At 38.9% G+C, this 21,890-nt stretch overlaps 1 protein-coding gene and 1 long non-coding RNA gene across 4 annotated transcripts in view; one reads left to right on the top strand and one right to left on the bottom strand.

Moving 5' to 3' along the window:
* Window positions 1–21,890, bottom strand: part of FMO5 (flavin containing dimethylaniline monoxygenase 5) — a 68,819-nt gene that overhangs the window by 38,103 nt on the left and 8,826 nt on the right. The window contains exon 2 of one of the 2 annotated variants that reach the window (XM_051992869.1): window positions 20,526–20,593. The exons of the other annotated variant lie outside the window; for it this stretch is intronic. The gene's annotated coding sequence lies outside the window, so the exon portion shown is untranslated. The remainder of the gene's footprint in view (window positions 1–20,525; window positions 20,594–21,890) is intronic. 2 annotated transcript variants of the gene reach the window in all.
* On the top strand, window positions 13,920–21,046 carry LOC127559190 (uncharacterized). 2 transcript variants are annotated; one of them, XR_007953078.1, is made up of 3 exons: window positions 13,920–15,323; window positions 17,875–18,000; window positions 18,474–21,046. It is a non-coding gene; the product is annotated as an uncharacterized LOC127559190 (long non-coding RNA). The 2 variants fall into 2 exon arrangements; XR_007953077.1 differs by lacking the exon at window positions 17,875–18,000.

Genomic DNA, 21,890 nt, shown 5'->3' with positions numbered 1-21,890 from the left:
CAATCCAGCAATCATTTAGGAAGAACCAATTTTATGCAAGGCACTGTGGTTGGGATACGAAGAAAAAAAACCCAGCTCCTGCCTTCCGAGTGCTTATATTCTGTGTTGTATCTGAAGGGATATAACATGTTAAAAAAACAAGCACATTCAAGGTGATTTGAGAAGCTCTAACAATTAGGGATATCAGGAAGAGCTTCCAAAAAGAGCCACAGAGCAGATGAAAGAAGCCACCGAGTTTAAGCAGTGGAAGTAAAGGTAGGAAGTACCTGTTTCCATACATGGGGGAGAATTTATGCAAAGGGCCCAGAGGAAGGAGATGTAAAGTCAAGTTTGGGGAAGAATAAGCAAGAAATATTGATGCAAACAGACAGTATCAAAGAGAGTACTGTGAAATCGGCCTGTATAATGTGAGATCCTCAAGAACAAAGATTGTTTTAGAGCTTAAGGATGATGATGATTAACATTTTTATTGTATTTATTATGTGCCAGGCACTATGCTTAAATACTTTATAATAATTACCTCATTTGATCTTTTGATTTTTTTTTTTTATCATTTGATCTTATCTCCCAACTCTGGGAGATAAATGCTATCATTATCCCCATTTTTGCAGAGATTATGTGACCTGCCCAGGTCACACAGCTAATAAGGATCCAGAGCTGTATTTGAACTTATCCACTACAATATTTTTGAATATATTAAGTATTTAATATTAAAAAATAACATTCCCTCTATTCATTCATAGGATATAAAGCTGGGAGGGACTTTAAGAAATAAATTAGTTCAAATACCTCTCTTTGTGGATGATGAAAATGAACCTGGGAGTGAGAAGTAGCAGAGTTGGGTTGGAACCGACTTATCAGATGCTATTTATGGATGCCAATAAATATTGAGTGGTGTGTATTGGGAACAGAGATGGAAGATGTGAATGAGAAGATAAACATCCCTAGAGATGACACACAGACCTAACCATGAAATGTTTTGCCAGAAAGACCATCTCTAGCTGGGCACTCAGACTTAAGAACAACTGCAAAATCCAACAAAAAACAAAAAGGGAATTGCATATTTTTTTTTAATATTACCTCCCGGAGCGGGGGAATGTTTCAGCAGGGAAAATTCACTTGGGGAATAAATCAGTACAGGAGTGACAGGCACCATTCTGTGTATTAGAAAAATATCAGAATTTAATTAATTCACAGTAAAATGTAAATGGCTAATGATAAGACTTTAATATTGTTACCAAATTTATTTTGCCTTTATTAGGGATTTCAGTCTAAACTACAGGAATGATAGTAGTAGAATTTCAGGTAGTAGAGAGAAGTTGCATTTTGGGGGCAATTAGACCTTCCCCAAATCCACATAGAATCCACCCCCTACCTATCTACCTGCATATAAGCATGCCTCTGACTGCCTTTCTCACTTGCCCATACAATCTGACAGTCTACTTACTGTTCATTTACTTAATTATGTTTTCTTATAAACCTGTTTTTAAATAACATATATACAATTTTACAAGTTTTGTTAAACACCATGAAATACAGGGAAGTAATTGAGAATTTTCGAAAGACTGACTCTAGCCACAGATCTGGATTCAATTCTCAGCTCTACCACTGGAGGGCTCAGATTCAGTCACTTTATTAGCTGCTGGGCAAGGATGTGTTTATAGTTAAGTTAGATTATGAAGGACAAACCATGAAATTACTAGAATTAATGGAAAATGCATTTTGTGTCATCTGGGAGAAACACATGGGGCTTCAGTTTTCCTAACCATTGTGCAGAAATAATATTACTCACGCTACCCATGTTATAGAATTCTTGAGCTGTGATGATCAAATAAATCTCCAACATCCAATTTCTTTCTTTCTTTCTTTCTTTCTTTCTTTCTTTCTTTCTTTCTTTCTTTCTTTCTTTCTTTCTTTCTTTCTTTCTTTCTTTCTTTCTTTCTTTCTTTCTTTCTCTTTCTTTCTTTCTTTCTTTCTTTCTTTCTTTCTTTCTTTCTTTCTTTCTTTCTTTCTTTCTTTCTTTCTTTCTTTCTTTCTTCCTTTCTTCCTTCTTCCTTTCCTCTCTCTCTCTCTCTCTCTCTCTCTCTCTGCCCTTCTCTCTTCCTTCCTTCCTTCCTTCCTTCCTTCCTTCCTTCCTTCCTTCCTTCCTTCCTTCCTTCCTTCCTTCCTTCCTTCCTTCCTTCCTCTTTCTTTTCTTTCTTTTCCCTTTTCTATTGAAACTTTTTATTTTCAAAACATATGTAAGAATAATTTTTCACCATTGACTTTTGCAAAACTTTGCAATCTACAATTTTTATTCTGGTCAGGCTTTTTCCCTTTAATTTCTGATTCCATACTTTTGTTTATACACACACACACACACACACACACATATATACATACATGCAAACATATATATATATATATATATATATAGAGAGAGAGAGAGAGAGAGAGAGAGAGAGAGAGAGAGAGAGGAGAGAGAGAGAGAGAGAGAGAGAGAGAGAGAGAGAGAGAGAGAGAGAGAGAGAGAGAGAGAGAGAGAGAGAGAGAGAGAGAGAGAGCTATTTACAGGATAAAGAGGAGATAATTAACAGAGGAAAGGCACTGGAATTAAGAAGTGTTGGGAAAAGTATCTTACAGGAGTCCTCAAACTACAGCCGGCCGGCCAGATGCAGCAGCTGAGGACTATTATCCGCCTCACCCAGGGCTATGAAGTTTCTTTATTTAAGGGCCCACAAAACAAAGTTTTTGTTTTTACTATAGTCTGGCCCTCCAACAGTCTGAGGGACAGTGAACTGCCCCCCTATTTAAAAAGTTTGAAGACCCCTGCATGAAGTTTTAATTGAGACTTAAAGGAAGTCAGGAAAGTTTTTAGGTGGCATTGAAGAGAGAACATTACAAGCATGAAGGACCAGTCATAATCACTTATTCTCATATTTAATCTTATTATCCCAAACTGTACAGTAATCTGGGAATATGTTTATATATTTTCATATTACTGCAATTTAATATCTCATTAATCAGTTGGTTTGAACTCCTATTTTAATTCATTAAATGTTATTTATTGAATAAACAACTGAAACTTCCTTTCCCAATATTAGTTGCTTATCTCTATGGTAAATCCTTTAATTTCCTATGATTAAATGTCAAAATTACTGAATATATATCTTTTAAAATTTGAAATAAATAATAAAACAAAAATAATTATTTATACTATTTTAGCTGTGATAAAGAGCATACTTAGCTACATAAAATTATCACTTTAACAGATAACTGATTTAAAAAGTTGTTTATTATGATTACAATTTCCAATACCAAATGAAATGAGATTTTCCATAATCATCGTAAACAGAAAAAGTCTGCATGAAACTGCAGATCTTTATTCTGTTCAGCTTGCTTCTCTTTTATTAGATATAATAAATTCGGTAATTTTGCTTTCAAAGTGGTCCTGCTTTCCTGTTCCTTCTATTCTTCTTTATTTGTATATTTTTATGCTAATTACTAAAATTTTAGCCCCTTCTTCATTAATCAGTTGGCTTGAATATTATTTATTGAATAAATTGAAGAATTATCCTTTTCAATATGAGTTACCCATATCTTTCTAAAACTATTAATTCCTTTAATATCTTATGATTAAATAAATATTAGTTACTAAATATACAGCTTAATATCATGAAATCAATAAAAAACTCAAATACATAGATATTTTGGCTATGAGAAAGATCATACTATACTTTATACTATAACAAGAAATACTTTCTTTTTTCAAATAAGTTTTTATTATGAATTTAAACACCAAATCGAGCCTAGTGAGTGTAATGCATCAGAATACTACATTACTTCCTGGAGTCAAAAGTCTTGAGTTCAAATTTAGCTTCAGATTATACTAGGTCTGTGATCTGGGCAAGCTATTTAATTTGTGTCAGCCTCAATTTCTTCATCCATAAAATGGGGATGCTAATAGTACCTACCTTACAAGGTCGCTGTAAGGATCAAATGAGATAATATTTATAGGCATTTAACAAATGTATGGTTTCTTCTCCCCTTCCAAACGAAATGAGTACTTCCATATTCTTAGCAGAACAGAAAAAAATATATTGTATGTAAAACTGTAGCTCTTTATTATGTTTAGCTTGTTTTTTTTTTAAAGTATATAATGCATTCAACTGTAATTTTGTTTTCAGGGCAATCCTGCTTCTCTGTGCTTATTTCTGGCCTTCTATCAGTGCTTTCACTTTTAAAAAAAGTGGTATCAACAATTCTTTCTCTTCACTATGTCTCCATTCTACTCTTCCCCTTTTGGATTTAAAGGAAAACAAGTTCCTTACAAAAATATCCACAATCAAGAAAAAAAACAAATTTTCACATTGTCTTTGTCTGAAAAATCCTCTTAGTCCAGAAGTGGGTAGCATGCTTTATCACTATAAGAGACAAATGCCTTACCAAGAATTCTACCACTGACTTACCTATGAATCCAGGATTTTATTTTATGTTCTTTCAAGAGCAGGAGTCTAAGCTTGCAGTTCCAAAGCACAGTCTTTTATTCTCTGTCCCCCAAAATGCAAGTTCCACCTGTTTCCCCTACAACTGTGTACTACAGAGGTTACAGCTTACCTGAAGCACCTAATTCCCCTACAACAGCTTAGATCCCCACCTTGATTACATTTCCCATTAGAGTTCACTGTATTAGGTCACAGTTTCCCTTGAGTCAGTCTATTGGCAATCCTTCTATAAGTTTTGCTTCCTTTATTTCACATCAGCTTAACCTCTAGTTTTCATTTCTTAGATTTCAGTTTTCATTTCTCTGATTTGAATTTGATTTCTTTTTTTTTTAACCTAACTGTAGAAACTAAAATCTCATCCAACTCTCATAGTCACAAGCTCTTTCTCAAGAAATTCCATTTTAGATCTTTTCATTTCTCCTCTTTTCAGTCACCATAGGCAAGTCTCTGCAGAACTGTACTTACAAACTGCTAACTCTCAGATTCTTTATAGAATTCTTTTTATGTTTTTTTATAAAATAACAATTGAGACAATCCTTAAAAAAATAAAAGGCAGAACTTTCTGTCTTCCCTATTGATTCCTCACAGATCAAAGTTAATGTACTCCTACTCTCCTTGACTTCACAGGGAGAAGGACCCTTTAAAAAGCCAGTTGCAGTTGTAGCTACAAATCACAGTCTCTACAATATTCCATTTGGCTCTTTGTGCAAGAGCCTAAAAGAGCATTTCCTCTCACAGCCAGGGGTATATCAAATCCATAGTAATTATAAACATAAATCATATAATTTAGACACATTGTTACTTCTATGTATTATATTATATTTATTATTATGTATCATTATTTATGTTATATATTTTAAATTATATTATGATATTTTATGATATATTTTATATATATTTAGATATGTGTATGTATATATACACATTTGTATACATATATGCATATCTGTGTACAGTATATATATGTGTGTGTGTGTGTGTGTGTATGTGTGTGTATGTATATAAATTATGCCACTTCCCTTCCTGAACTCCATATTTCAACCAAATTAGCCTTCCTTTACCTCATAACTGATACTTTATCTTGTCTCTCCATGTGTTTGCATTAGTTAACCAGACCTGGAATGCATTTCTTCTTCTCCTCTGCCTTGTAGAATTTTTTGCTTCCTTCCACACTTATTTTAAATGTCACTCTTTATATGGAAACTTTCTTAAATTCTGTGCCCCAACTCCCTTATCTTAAATATACATATATACATGTCTCCTCTGATAGAGTATCAGGTTCTGGAAGGTAAGAGCTGTTTCATTTAGATCTTTCAATCCAGAAAGTACACAGTACCTGTCACATAATAGATATTTAATAAATGTTCTCTAATTGATTAAAAGGTCTCAGTTCAGGCAACGGTCATCTGACTGTGGAGAAACCCACAAGTTTTGTTTCAGAGACAGAGAACTGGTGTGAATTGAAGAACATTAACCCCAAGACTTCTCAGGGAGCTCCTAAGTACATTTTGCATTTTGTTTGCCCATGCAGCTATGTAAGAGAGCTACCTGAATTTGTGGGCAATATATGTGACCTTTGATTCTTCCAAGTGTAGCCCAAACCAGATTAAAATATAATTGGGAAATATTTAACAAAATAAAGTGCAATTAAAACACAGATAAAATTGATTACATTTTAAAGCTAAGTCAATATGTAACTCCCAGAGATCCTTATATATAGTTTCGTGCCCCTTCTTTCTACCTGAGTTAGAGAGCACTGTTTAAATGAGCTTTGAGCTAGAGGAATCTACCTGGCTTCAATTCTATAGGAAACAGAGAGTTGTGAAAAATCCTGATCCCTGTGATTTCATGACCTAGACACGAGCATATGCTGAAATGGGGGTTGGGTGCAGTGGGTTTAGACCAGAAGAGTTTTTGCTGTTTGGGAGAAATGAGTCTAGGGATTCAATGTTCCTAAGAGTAATTAGTATTCCAGCTTTTATCTTTAATCTGTAACCTGAGCTCTTCCTACCCTTAGAGTTGTTACCATGGAAACTCGAGACTCGGGAAATGTTTGGCCACTGATATTTCCCTGAGATTCCTAAAGTGCCCTTGAATTTGTCCTTGGCAGACTGGCAGAGTGGAGTTAAGGGTGACCGAGAAGCCCAAGCAGATTGAGAGACAGAGCAAGAATACTGCTCAGCATCCCTGTGGACCAGGACTTATCAATGTAGCAGGATGCATGGAGCAGAGAGGACTGGATGCTGATGACCAGGGATGGTCACAGTGGAGCTAGCTGAGCTGGGAGAAGTGGCCAGCAGACCCTGGGCCTCCCTGCCCAGTCTGCAGTGTTTTTAATTCTCTCTTCAGTCCCCGCTGTGAGAAAGCTCTTTACCCATTTGTTAAGGACCACACCTAGGTGAAAGGGCAGTTCTCCGAGAGCCTCCACTGCTGTGAATCATAACATCTGAAGGAGCTGCAGGGCAGCCTTTGTTGACACAGGTGTTGCGGACTGGGAATGAGATAAATTGGAGGTAGAGGGAAGAGGAGAGAGGTCAGATAACGCAATTACCTCTCAGGAGAGAGGTCAGAGAACAGCAGCTGCCTCTCAGCCTCCTGTATCATCATCACCCTCTCACATGAAGAGATTCATTCTACAGGGGTGAGGTAGATCTCCAGCAGCCCTTGCAGGTGGCTCCCGTCTCACAACACCCATTGCCAATGAGTTACTTTGTTGTTCTCCATGGAGAAGCTCAGGAGAGAGAAATACTTGGTTTGTTCCTTCCTATCATTGCAACTGATTTACTCTCATTTCCTCCCCCTCTCCCATTCAACCTTATATAAAAGAAACCAGATGACCATCATGAGTCTCTTGGGTTAAATGTATAAAAAAAGAGAAATGGAAGTAGGGAAAGGAGACTGACTTATCTGCATCCCAAACAAGTTAGCATTAAAAAAAACTTGGAAGGAAAAAAAAAGCTGAAAAGCCGTCTTTGGTAGGAAACATGGTGGGGCTACTGGTCCTGACTAACTAAGACCTGCAGGAGGCTGCGAGTTTTATTCAAATTGTAGCTGGTTCATTGTCCTTATTTTGGCATTTGGGAACTCCTGGCCTCCCTTACACATAACTAGTCTGATAAAATGCTTGGTAAATTAATATCCTTAGGAATGGTGAAGGAGTCATCAAACTAGGAATTAATGAATAGATTGAAGCAATGAACTGAGTGATCGGATTGAAAAAACAGATTTATACTCTTAGAAAAGAAAAATATACTTGGGAATTACCCATGAGGTAGTAGAGCTAAGGAGAGACTGGCATCCAGTACCCTGAAATCCTATTGGAGAGAAATAGGAAATCTAGTTGATATCTAGAGCAAGTCTTATTATTGAGCTGGTCGTGTTCCAGATGCTAAATGTTTCAAAGACTGAAGTGTGTCTGATGGGGAAAACTTGGAAAACTAGTGGGAGTTAGCATTTAAAGTAGGTTTTATGATAAACTTAACTAGCAAAAGGGACAAAGAGTTAAGTGACTTACCCAGAACCATATAGCTAGGAAGTGTTAAATGTCTGAGGCCAGATTTAAGTTCTTAAAAAGTTTTAAACTATTAAAGCTTGAGACTGCCAGAAAACTTTTGGGATACTCTGAATATAAAACATCTATGTGATAAAATCCAACATCCATTCCTATTAAAAACTCTTGGGAGCATAGGAATAAATGGGCTTTTCCTTAAAATAATCAGTAGCATCTATTTAAAACCAGCAGTAAGCATCCTATGCAACAGGGACAAACTGCAACCATTCCCAATAAGATCAGGAGTGAAACAAGGTTGCCCACTATTACCATTACTATTTAATATTGTATTAGAAATGCTAGCTTTGGCAATAAGACTTGAGAAAGAGATTAAAGGAATAAGAATAGGCAATGAGGAAACCAAATTATCACTCTTTGCTGATGATATGATGGTATAATTAGAGAACCCCAGAGACTCTACTAAAAAGTTATTAGAAACAATCCACACCTTCAGCAAAGTTGCAGGATACAAAATAAACTCACATAAGTCATCAGCATTCTTATATATCACTAACAAAACCCAACAGTTAGAGTTACAAAAAGAAATTCCATTTAAAGTAACTATTGATTGTATAAAATACTTAGGAATATATCTGCCAAGGAAAAACAAGAAACTTTATGAGCAAAACTACAAAACACTTTCCACACAAATTAAGTCTGATCTAACCAACTAGAAAAATATTAAATGCTCTTGGATTGGGCGAGCAAATATAATAAAGATGACAATACTACCTAAATTAATCTATTTATTTAGCGCTATACCAATCAGACTCCCAAAAAACTACTTTGATGACCTAGAAAAAATAACAACAAAGTTCATATGGAAAAACAAAAGGTCAAGAATTTCAAGGGAATTAATGAAAAAAAAAATCAAATGAAGGTGGCCTAGCTGTACCAGATTTAAAATTATATTATAAAGCAGCAGTTACTAAAACCATCTGGTATTGGCTAAGAAATAGATTAGTTGATCAATGGAATAGGTTAGGTTCAAAGGACAAAACAGCCAATAACTTTAATACTATAGTGTCTGACAAACCCAAAGACCCCAGTTTTTGGGATAAGAACGCATTATTTGACAAAAATTGCTGGGAAATTAGAAATTAGTATGGCAGAAACTAGGCATTGACCCACACGTAACACTGTACACCAAGATAAGGTCAAAATGGGTTCATAACCTAGGCATAAAGAATGAGATTATAGATAAATTGGAAGAGCATAGGATAGTTTACCTCTCAGACCTGTGGAAGAGGGAGGAATTTATGACCAAAGAAGAACTAGAGATCACTATTGACCACAAAATAGAAAATTTTGATTATATCAAATTGAAAAGTTTTTGTACAAACAAAACAAATGCAAACAAGATTAGAAGGGAAACAATAAACTGGGAAAACATTTTTACAATCAAAGGTTCTGATAAAGGCCTCATTTCCAAAATATATAGAGAACTGACTCTAAGTTATAAGAAATCAAACCATTCTCCAATTGATAAATGGTCAAAGGATATGAACAGACAATTCTCAGATGAAGAAATTGAAACTATTCATAGACATATGAAAATATGCTCCAAATCATTATTAATCAGAGAAATGCAAATTAAGACAACTCTGAGATATCACTACACACCTGTCAGATTGGCTAGAGTGACAGGGAAAGATAATGTGGAATGTTGGAGGGGATGTGGGAAACAGGGACATTGATACATTGTTGGTGGAATTGTGAACACATCCAGCCGTTCTGGAGAGCAATTTGGACTATGCTCAAAAAGTTATCAAACTGTGCATACCCTTTGATCCAGCAGTGTTTCTACTGGGCTTATACCCCAAAGAGATTCTAAAAAAGGGAAAGGGACCTGTGTGTGCCAAAATGTTTGTGGCAGCCCTGTTTGTAGTGGCTAGAAGGTGGAAAATGAATGGATGCCCATTAATTGGAGAAGGGCTGAATAAATTGTGGTATATGAACGTTATGGAATATTATTGTTCTGTAAGGAATGATCAGCAGGATGAATACAGAGAGGCCTGGAGAGACTTACATGAACTGATGCTAAGTGAAATGAGCAGAACCAGGAGATCATTATATACCTCAATAATGATACTGTTTGAGGATGTATTCTGATGGAAGTGGATCTCTTCGAGAAAGAGAGCTAATTCAGTTTCAATTGATCAAAGATGAGCAGAAGCAGCTACACCCAAAGAAAGAACACTGGGAAATGAATATAAACTGCTTGCATTTTTGTTTTTCTTCCTGGATTAGTTATACCTTCTGAATCCAATTCTCCCTGTGCAATAAGAAAACCGTTCGGTTCTGCACACATATATTGTATCTAGGATATAGTGTAACCTATTCAACATATAAAGGACTGCTTGCCATCTGGGGGAGGGGGTGGAGGGAGGGAGGGGAAAAATCGGAACAGAAGTGAGTGCAAGGGATAATGCTGTAAAAAATTACCCTGGCATGGGTTCTGTCAATAAAAAGTTATTAAAAAAAATCTATGGAGTGTTTACTGTGTGCCAAGCACTGTGTTAAGTGCTAGGAATTCAAATATAAGCCAAAAAAGTTTAAAATTCCTCTCTTTAAGGATTTTATAGTCTGGGGGGAAGACAAAAATATAAAAAGGTAAGTTGGACAGTGTGAGGAGGAAGAAATCGAAAAAATTCTGAAGATGTATAAGAAAAGAAATAAGCATAGATGGCACAGTACTTCCTTAAATGGTGATTCTGGGCAGGAATTGGAAGATGAAGGTATCTTAATTATCAGAAGACTGCTGAGATAGAGGGGGAAAGACTGGGGAAGCATGAGCAGAGATAGGAGAGAAGTGAGCATGGAGGCCCTGGATATTGCCTTAAATCAAAACTTGTGAGTTGCAACTCCATATGGAACTATACAACTTAATATCAAGGACACGAAAAATTATGATTTATTATCAGATATATACTCAGATTTGCATAAAAATTTCTCAGGTGAAAAGGGATTTTGAGTGGGAAAAGTTTAGGAAACCTTGTGGTGGTTTTGATATATTGTTGTTTATCCTTTGTTCTTGAAGAAGTTCAAGACATCAGGGAGGTGATACCAGGACTTGCAAGTTAATTGGATTTACATGAAGGAGGGTTTTGTTATACACGGTGGAAATAGAAACCAATTTCAGATGGAGGGCATGAGCAGGTAGATAGGAGGCTAGGAAAGGCCTCCTTTAGGAAGAGCAATTTGAGCTGGGTCTTGAAGGAATCCAAGAAAACTAAAGGGTAAAGAGAAAGGACATAGCACTCCCCACATGGGGACCAGTCAGTGCAAAGATAGCCAGGAGACAGGGTCATGTTCCATAAAGTGCCAGTAGGGTAACATGGCTAGATCACAGAATACATATTGTGCAAGGAGACTCAAGAAGGGGCCAAGTTAATAGAAGTGTTACATGCCAACAAGAGGGATTTCTATTCAGTCTTGGAGATAAAAGGGAATCACTAGAGTTCCTTGAGAAGAAGGTTGTCATTGCCAGACCTGATTTAGATAAATCACCTTGGCAGTTGAGTGAGAGATGGATTGGAGTAGGAGAGATTAGGCAGAGACAAGCTGTGAGATGATGAGAGTTAAGGAAAGCCATATTCCAAGATTAGATAATAGCAAATTTGCCTCTTAGCATTAGGGTCTTCAGGTCATTTTGCCCATTCTTAGTAGCATTTTTATACAGGTTCCTAAGGTAGTCTCCTTTCTTCAATTCTGATTCTTTGATTTTTAGGATGTTTTTTTAGCTGGGATATTATAATGGGACAATTTTTTTTCTTTCCCTTTCCTTTGCATTTAAGTCCCTTTTCATCATACTTGCAAGCCTCTAAACATTCTTACCAATCTTTGTTGTGTATATTCTAACAAAAATCAGGAATCTATATTTTAATCTATGGTCTAAATGTCCATAAACTTTTCACATACTATCTTCTTGATCTCTAGTCACACCCCAAATCTGCCCTTACCTATAAGCAGCAGTGACGAACTATCACCTGTGCTCCTAAGGTCTTTAGCTGCTTCATAACCTTTAGCACTATTTCAAAAGATTCCTGGCAATATTGTCATTAGGATCATTGGGATTTGATAGGAAAGAATTCAGGATTAGAATATTTAGAATATTAGAATATAGTTGGGTATACCTTGTTCAAAGGGAACAATAAGGAAAAGGGGCACAGGAGGCAGAATAGCAGTATATAATCAGAAGATCTATTCATAGGAGATGATTTAAGAACTAGAAGAAGAAAGCACTGAAAATAAAGGCTGAAGTACTTTGTGAAGGTGGGTGCTATATTTACTCTATGTGGGGAAATGGATCTAAGAGGGGGTATTTACATATATGTGAATCTATCTCTATCTATATTCGTATCTTATTCAAATGTATCTTCTTTGGTATCTCAGTACCTTCTTATTAAGGAGGGATTGTCTCTCTAGATGGTCTGCACCCTTACACCTGTATCATTGGCAGGATACTAGAGAAATGAGCTTGAGGAGAAAGCCCTCCAAGGGAAATCCCAAGCTGGCCATCCACATCTATGTGAGAATGGCCAACATGTTGGAGGCCTGCCTGAGATTAGGTCCCCCAACTTCTGGGAGGATTAGGCTGCTTGCTGGAGGAGGTGAAAGTTCCACACGTTGGGGCACTGGGGTACTGAAGTCTGACTGGAAGCTGAAAGAAAGTGAGATTGGAGGAAAATCTCCAACAAGAAGGAGATGGGTGCTCCTTTATGGCCCTACTATTGGCCAACGATTTCATGGAGAAAATGGAAGAGCAGAGTAGGAAGTTAGAGATCCTTGCCTGCTGATTTTGAGACTGGGAGGGAAAAAGTTGTCCTGGCCCCAAGTCAGTGCAATTACAAGAAGGAAAAAATGGGATGTTAAGATATGGTGGGAAACCTATTAGGAAGACAATAATAAGGGGAAGACGAGGGTGTAGAACAGGAAAAGAAAATTGTACTTAGGCTACATGGTCAAGATTATCCCCCAGTAAAGCACAGGAGCAGGAGAGGTAGAGCTGAAGAGCTGGTCACATAGTGGGAGTACCCCGGCTGAATTGAATGATTAGTCAGCAAAGGGAGAGTACACCTGTTTTTGGTACAACTTTGGGATTCTGGGGGATGGTATCCCCTTACAATAAAGTGGAGAAAATCAGTAACATCATTGCCCATCCCAACAGCAGCATGGGGTCAGGTGGAAAACTGGCTAGCCTTCTCATTCTCTCTCTCACTCTCTCTCTTTCTCTTTTTCTCTTTCTCTCTCTCTCTCCCTCTCTCTGTCTCTCTCTCTCTCTCTCTGTCTCTGTCTCCTCTCTCTCTCTCTTCTCTCTCTCTCTCTCTCTCCCTCTCTCTGTCTCTCTCTCTCTCTCTGTCTCCTCTCTCTCTCTTCTCTCTCTCTCTCTCTCTGTCTCTCTCTCTCTCTCTCTCTCTGTCTCTGTCTCCTCTCTCTCTCTCTTCTCTCTCTCTCTCTCTCTCTCTGTCTCTCTCTCTCTCTCTCTCTGTCTCTCTCTCGTTCTCTCTCTCTCTCTCCCTCTCTCTGTCTCTCTCTCTCTCTCTCTCTGTCTCTCTCTCTCTCTCTCTCTCTCTGTTTCTCTCTCTCTCTCTCTCTCTCTCTCTCTCTGTCACCTTCTCTCTCTATCTCTGTTTCCCTCTCTCTCTCTCTGTTTCTCTCTCTCTCTCTCTCTCTCTCTTCTCTCTCTCTCTCCCTCTCTCTGTCTCTCTCTCTCTCTCTGTCTCTGTCTCCTCTCTCTCTCTCTTCTCTCTCTCTCTCTCTCTCTCTCTCTCTCTCTCTCTCCTCTCTCTCTCTCTCTCTCTCTCTCTCTGTCTCTCTCCTCTCTCTCTCTCCCTCTCTCCCTCCCTCCCTCCCTCCTACATATAATGGGATATGCAGCCAAGTGAGGATGGACCTTCCAAGATATCCTAGAAAATGGAAAACAGTAGAGGAATTATGGCAGACCCTGAGGAAGCTGGGGATGAGGCAGGCCATGAATGCACGCCAATCTGAGGGTATGGCAGACGCTGTGTTCACTGAAGAAATGAAGGGAAATAGCTGGCAAGCTGTTCCCAGCCTGGGATAGTGCTTTAGTCTCCAGGCTGGGTCCTTGGGGGGGGCCCTGTGTGGGGCTGTTTCTGGCCTTGGTGAGGTAAGGAAGAAGAGAGAAGGTAGGAAAGGTGGAGAGAAGCAGAGGTCTGCCGCTAGCAAATACTAAGGCTTTCTCAACATAACTGGAAAGTCGATGCAGGTGGACCTGTCAGCTGTGGGCCAGGTTGAGAGCCAGCCAAATGTCTGGGAGGCTGTTGAGAAAAGGTAACACCCACACAACAGATCATCTGCCTTTGCCCCGCAGCAAAGCCTGTGGCTGACACAGGACATCAGGTGCATGTCACCTTCTGCAGGGACTAGGTGGGGCCAAAGTCACCCCAAGTACGGCCGGGGAGGACGGCCCTATTCGTGGGGCCCTGCAACAACCAGAGAGTGTATCCTTGGCTGATATTTGTGCTGAGGGCACCCTCACCCACGGGAACTGCAGCTGATTCCAGGGCCCAATAACTACTCAAGGGGCTAGGGTGCTGGCCGTTGAAGGGGGGTTGATTATGCAAAGGGGCAGCACCCTCCGGGCGGCATTTGGTTTTTATCTCCCCCATACCAGAATGTATATATTCTGGAAGATTTCCATGTCTGGAGTTTGACTCTACAGACTGTAAGGGAATTCAGGTTCCAGGTTAGAGTGGTAAAACTTCTGCAAGATGAAGCCAGAATTCTCTGGGGCCTCCAAGGAGCCTCCCTGGTGAACATGAGAAGACGGGAGAGACTAAACGGGAGTTGTACAGAACGGGCACGCTGGGCATGTCCAGGGCGGTTTGAACAGCCCTGTATGGCCAGTCCAAAAGCCATGGGTCATGAGAGGTCAGCAAAGCAGTCCTCTATTTACTCTTCTGTACCATGCGGAAATCTCGGGGTACCTAGCAAACCACCTAGGTACACATCGTGCAGTTCTTGCTTTGGTTAATGCCTTTGGGGCCTCCTCCTGGCCCAGAAGCCTTCACATGGGAGGTCGCAGTCCAGGGGCTGCCCCAGCACGATTTTCACAGCCCACCATCTGCCTCCATAGAGCAGCCCTGCAGCTCAGCATGTTCCATTCCATGAAGCCGTCCAAAGGCTCCATCACACCGAGGACATACTAACTTGTGAGACAGTTTCTCCTATGCCTCAAGTGGATACCTTCAAGAAAGGGGATGGTAAAATCTATCCAAAAGGACCCGGTACAGTCATGAAGTTCCTCAGGGCTTTATGTTCAGGTAAGACAATACTAGCAACTGTCACGGGTACCTTCCCACCCCAGTAAAGGAAGTACAAGTGTTTGTGGGATTTTTAGGGTATCGGAGAACATTTATACCCCCGTGGTTCAATGCTTACCACCCTGTACAAACTAATCAAGAAAGGGACCAAGTGGGAATGGGGAAAGGGAAAGAACAAACCTCTGAAAAGGCTAAAATACTCGTGCAGCAAATGAAAACTGCAGGGGTTAGCCAGAAAGAAGCCCCCTTCAGTAGAGATGTCAGTTACTCCTGAAGGAATGAGATGGAACCTTTTTTTTTGCCTTTAGGATTTATGGAAAGGGGCAGAAACCAGATCCTATTGAAAAACAGTTACTGGTGGGATATCTTTCTCTGGAGCAAGTGAAGCCCCTCAGAGGTGCAAACATCACTTTTTGTCCCATTTTTTCTATCAGTGGGTAGATAGGGCAGGTATTTGTGAAACCACAGCATGTCTACCTTCAGCAAAGAGGCCATCTTGTCCTCTGAACTAGAATCTGCTTTAGGACCTGCTACATCCTTTGGTCCCCTGCCAGAAATGTCCACTATTGGCCCAATCCCTAACCCCCCCAAAGTAAAGAAGGTATAGGGATCTTTCCCCCATACGGATGGCTCAGTTAAGGGCGATCCCTCTCCACTTGAATATTGGTGGTAATTCAATCTGCCTCCGGCTACAGGGCATAGCAGCCAGTAGGCAGAGTCAGTCCCGAGGGTGATGATGGAGGCACAGGGAGTAGGGCTGTTATTAAATGATTAACTATATAATTGGCAAAAATGAACATCCTGTATTGGGGCAGAGACATGTGGCTGTGTGTAAGTGGTCCTAAAACCCAATTAACAGGGTTTCATGTCCTAGCACACCGCTCACACACAGAGGGCCTCAGCCAGGATAGACGCAATGGTCCTTGGACCAGTAACTGATATGGCCAACTGGGTCCCTCATCAGCGCGGCCAGAAAAGACACGAGGGGTCGATGATATTGGACACCTGCCCCGTGAGAGGGCTCCAGGTAGGTCCTGGGGCATGTAGGTAGTTACAAGTACCACACAGGCATTCTTCAGTAAGTGGACCACTCGGCAAACAACTGGATTACATGGTACCCAACCAGGATGGACAGAGACGGGGAGTCTCATTGTATGGGTCATGATGTACAACAATGGGTAAGGGAGCACAATGGGAACTGGCGGTACCCTTTCCCTTATCACTCCCAGGTTTTGGATTGCTAATACATAAAGATGGGATTTTGAAGGCACAAATAAAGGTGCTACCGGGTCATGACACGAGTGGGGCCTGGGCAAAAGAGCTGCCTGCTGTTTTTAGGACCATCCGTGAAGCCTCCAGGCTCATGCTGATACCCCGAACTTCCACAGCCATCGTCCTTTGTTTAACTGAATCTAAGACAATATAAATATTGAAGAAGACCCAGGAATGGGCGTGTTGTAATGGGACTTGAAAGGGTCAGTTCCTCCTTCCTTCCCTCTCCCCAGAATGGGCTGATACATTTCACTGGGTGTGGAGGACCTTTCAGTTCTTTCTTGGTATCCTTTGTTACTCTTAAAGGCTATTATTTGTGTCAAAGAGCCAGGACCATTAAGAGAGAAGAAATGAGTGTGGCAAAGTGGTCTGCAGTCTGCCCTGCCCTTCACCTAGGCAACCCGTGTGGTCTGCCCCACCTGGCAAATGCCAGTACCAGTCACTGTGCTCTCCTGTGAGATTATCAATATTCTAGCTACTAAAGAATTGTTCTTTAGCCCGTAGCTTTTGTCTGCTGCTTCTTTGGTTGGTCTCCAGGTGACCTGAAGTATGTTCCTATAATAAAACTTCTTTATCGTCATACCAAAATGATGTCCTATGGGTCAGGCGCCCTATGGGCCCCAAGGCTCAGGTGGATCTCACTTCTACACAACCCTAGTATCGTAGTAAATGAGAGAATGTGGCTGGGGCCCAAGGATTTGTCCTGACAAACAATGGGGCCACCGCTGTGGCTATCCTATAGCCTTGGCTGCCAAATGGTGTAAGTCACAGCCCATGAGACATGTCCTGGCCCAAGGGATTATTGTAGAGACCCTACCCATTAAGCCTCTAGCTTAACACCCCGCTTTTCACAGCCTGCTGGACGAGAACTGCTTTCCATGGTACACTCACCTTTTTATATCCATTATTGGACTAGAGGCTGTAGTGATGCAAGAAGAAGCCCCCACATATTTCATACAAAGTGTCCTTACCGATAATATTGCGGAATAGGGTTGTTAACATCAGAAGGGACGCAAATTACAAAATAAAATGGCACTTGATCCCTGCCCAAAGTGGAATCTGTGTTGTAATACAAATTTCTTGTTGTGCCTCTATTGCTGACAAATCCCCAAATTACCAAAACACACGAAGACCCAAGTTCCTGCCCTGGGACAACTGCCAGATGCTAAGAATTTCTTCTCTGCCTCCTTAGGGCTAGGACAGAAGGAAGAAAGTGGTAACAATTGTGGTAATTTCCCCCAAGTTACATCATTTTCTTGACCTTGTATTTTTCTTGTAGATTGTGTCTCCAGGGAAGTTCATTGTCAACCTTCCTGGCTTCTTCCAAAATGTAAAATCTCCCACCCCCCCACCCCCCATGTTCTTGCACAGGGAACCCTGCAGAAGATTCCTACAGAAAGAACATGTGAGCAGGTCATGAGGGGCTGGAGTATATGGTGGGAACCAGAATCTAAGCCTGTGACCTATGATATTACAGTTATTATATGGAGTTGATAAATAGCTTGCTCTATTTTTTTTTCTAAAATGGGACTATTTAAATAATTTCTTTCCTCTTCTGTTAATCTGGGCAATCTATATTTTTGTAAGCATTCCTCCATTTCACTTAGATTATCAAATTTATTTGGTATGAAGTTGGGCAAATTAACTCTTAATTATTGTTCTAATTTCCTCTTCATTGGAGGAAAGTTCTCCCTTTTCATTTTTGAGGCTAACAATTTGATTTTCTTTTTTTCCTTTTTCTAATCAAATTAACTAAAGGTTTATCGATTTTTTTTTTTTCATAAAACCAATTCTTAGTTTTATTTGTATTATAGTTATAAACACTCACACGATTGTGGGCTATCTTATGGCACTAAGACTTCTTTTTTTTGTTTTTAGATAATATCGGTCCTGATCTATGGTGTGGAGATCTACTACTGTCCTGCCACCACCCAGGGCTGATCTTAAGAATAAACTCCTGTAAGAAACCCCTATCTATATCTATCTAGATCACCATGCTGACTGCTTGATACCTCCTCATTTTGGGGGGTATCTAGATCACCCCGTTACATATGATCACGTTACCAGAGGTGATGTCAGATATACCAAAGTGCCTACAGATGATGGTAGAAGATGGAGCAGAGAGGAAACCAGGAGCCTAAAGTCATTGAGAAAGTTTGGAGACAGAGTCTGAGGTCTGCAAATGAACACAAGGAGAGTATTTTAAAGTTCTGAATTAACATTCTTCCCTTAACAGGCTATGCCTTTTTAATTTGCATAGAGGCCAACTTTTAGTTAGGAGCTAAAAACAAAAAAGCCACAAATAACACACAGAGAGAATTTTCAATTACCCTTGCTCATGGGAGGGAAGGGGAAGACATTCAGAGACCCTTATATGGGGTCGCATAACTGATTGTGGGCATTGCAAAATTATGATTTATTATCGGTAAATGTTTGATTTGTATACTTATTTTATATACCTAACTACCTGGTTTCACATAAAAATTACTCAGGAAAAAAAGGGGTTGCAAGTGGAAATACTTTAAGAATCCCTTATCTTAAGCATCAACTTGTCTTTTCAAATTATAACGTGCCTTCTGTTTTAGAATACCCTTTAAAACCAGCATTGGACCACACTTCTCTGGTACAAGGAAATAAAGTTGAACACATTTTGTTGCTTAACCTGCTAGTCTTGGTTAAATAAAGCTGTTGTTTCTATTAGCCAAGCATAGGAAACTCCTAGATACAGGCTGATACATGCCTTAGATTTTGGGAAAGCAGTATCAAAGAGCTGAAGGAGGGAGTAGGTTTCTTTTTTTTCCTTTTCTTTTTTTGATTTTTTAAAACTTTTTTTTGAATTCAATAGTATTTTGTTTTTCCAATTACATATAAAGATAGTTTTCAACATTTATTTTTATAAGATTTTGAATTCTGAATTTTTTCTTCCTCCTCTTACTTTCCCCCTTCCTAAGACAGCAAGTAATATGATGTAGATTATATATGTACAGTCATTTTAAACATATTTCCATTTTACTGATGTAAAAGAAAAATCAGACTAATATGGCGAGACTGCTAGACTGATAGAGAAAGAAAGCACCATAGACATATGTGTCTAGATTTCAGCAAAATATTTGCCAAAGTCTTTCATGTTATCCTTGTGAAAAGATGGAAAAGATGTGGCTAAATAGTATAATTAGATGGGATGGGAGCTACATGAGTGATCAAACACCAAGAGTCATTAATGGATTGATCTCAGCTTGGAGGAGCTCTAGTAGAGTGTTCCTGAAATCTGTCTTTAGCTTTGTGCCACTGAAAATTTCTTTTTTTAATGATAAGTATGAAGGAATGGATGGAGTACTTAAATGTGCAGATAAAACAAAGCTGGGAGAGATAGTTAAGAACATTAATAGTGTCGGTACCATCTTGGTAGGCTAGAATACTAGGCAGAATCTAATATGAGAATAAAAGTGAAGTTCTAAATTTGGATTAAATAATAAACTTCATGGTACAAGATTGGTGAAGTGCGACTAAACAGATGTTTATATGAGAAGGATCTGGAGATTTTGGTGGATCACAATGAATGAATGAAAAAAAAAAACATTTAAGTATTAACCATGTGCCAAGTACTATATTAAGTGATAGAAATATAAATGGAAGAAAGAAAGACAATTCCTGCTTTCAAGTAGATCCCATTAATTCTAATAAGGGAAGTGGTGATCAGTGGTCAGGGGGAATGGTAATGTTTATTTGACTAATGTTTTCAGAACTATCTGAAACAGTATGATATGGCAGAAAGTTCTATTTTAATATTAATAATGAAAGCTTATTTGATATGATAGTAAATGGAAAGTAAAAGACAGTAAAAAAATTAAACATAAAAGATGAGCTATTCCCTGTTATTATTCTAAAACATCAGCTAAAGTCAGAGCAGTTAAAAAAAATAAATTTTACCTTTTCTCAATGATCAGTTAATCTTCCAGAAGGTGAAAGAAATATTGAGGGGTATTGCTAGTCAGGTTCTGGAAGAGAAGTGAAACGTAAGAAGCAGTATTTAATATCATTGAATTCCCAACAGCTAGGGAAGGAATGTTTGATACGATCTGAACGTGTACTTCTGGTTTGGGAAGATCTAATTTCAGAGTTCCGGGAATGAATAGAGAGTTATGACATTATGATGTGGGACTTTAAAAGAGTAGTCAGTCCAAAAGGGATGAGAGTGAAACTGACTATCTAGTTGCAATTGAGTATGTTGGGTAAGAAGAAAAAGGAGAAAAGTACAAAAAAGATAACATAGTCATAGAGGGAACTAACTCATCCATGCACTCAGATTATTTTAAACTTTTTTTTTAAGTTTTAATATGTACTTTAAAATTTTTTTGAGTTCCATAATTTTTTTCTTTCTCCCTCTTCTTTCTCTCTCCTTGAGAAGATGAGTAATTTGATATAAACTATACAATTTCAATCATACAAAACATTTCCACATTAGTCTTATTGCAAAAGAAAATGTAAGTCCCCCCAACCTCCCCAAATCAAATAAGGATAGTAAAAAAATTATGATTCAATCTAGATTCAGACTTTATCATGAACTCAGATTTTAATAGAAAAGTGAAGATAAAATCTTAGTTCTGAAGTTCTGGAATTTCAAGAGACTTCAGAGATCAATTAGTCCAGTCTACTCACTTTACAGAAACTGAGACTTGGGGATTCTATGTGATTTGCTTAAGGTCACACAAATTGTAAGAAGGATTTTTAAACCAGGACCACTTTTACAGCTAACACCCTATTTTAGATAGTCTTCAGCTTCTCTCTACAATTCCATTTTCTACTATAGATATTAAACAGCCCTGGACATATACTGCCCACCAAATTTCCAAGTGTGGCCTGAACCAGATTAATATACATTACTGAGGCAAACAATTAAATGACTTGCCCAGTTACATGGCTTGTAAGTGTCTGGGTCCAGATGAGTCTTCCTGTCTGCCAGGTCCTGCACGCTCTGCAGGCAGTTTATTCTCTGTATTACCCCACTTTCCTTAGCCTCAGCTTCTTTGTCTGCAAAATGACTGCAAAATGAACTAAGTAGTAGCTAAAGTCCTGTCCAGCTTTCAAACTCTGGACAATCAAGCAAATAACAAATATTTATTAAAGTATCTGCTATGGGCCAGTTGTGCTGGGCAACATGAATTAAATGAATATGAAGGATATGATCTTATCAATAAATCACCTAGTTCAAATTACTCATTATATGGGAATGTGAACAACAACACATATATATGTATATGGGTATAGATATTTAATAGGCTGAGGAGGGTAAGC

The sequence above is a fragment of the Antechinus flavipes genome, chromosome 4, assembly GCF_016432865.1.
Source record: "Antechinus flavipes isolate AdamAnt ecotype Samford, QLD, Australia chromosome 4, AdamAnt_v2, whole genome shotgun sequence".
NCBI lineage: Eukaryota > Metazoa > Chordata > Mammalia > Dasyuromorphia > Dasyuridae > Antechinus > Antechinus flavipes.
This window is presented reverse-complemented; position numbering and strand designations above follow the sequence as displayed.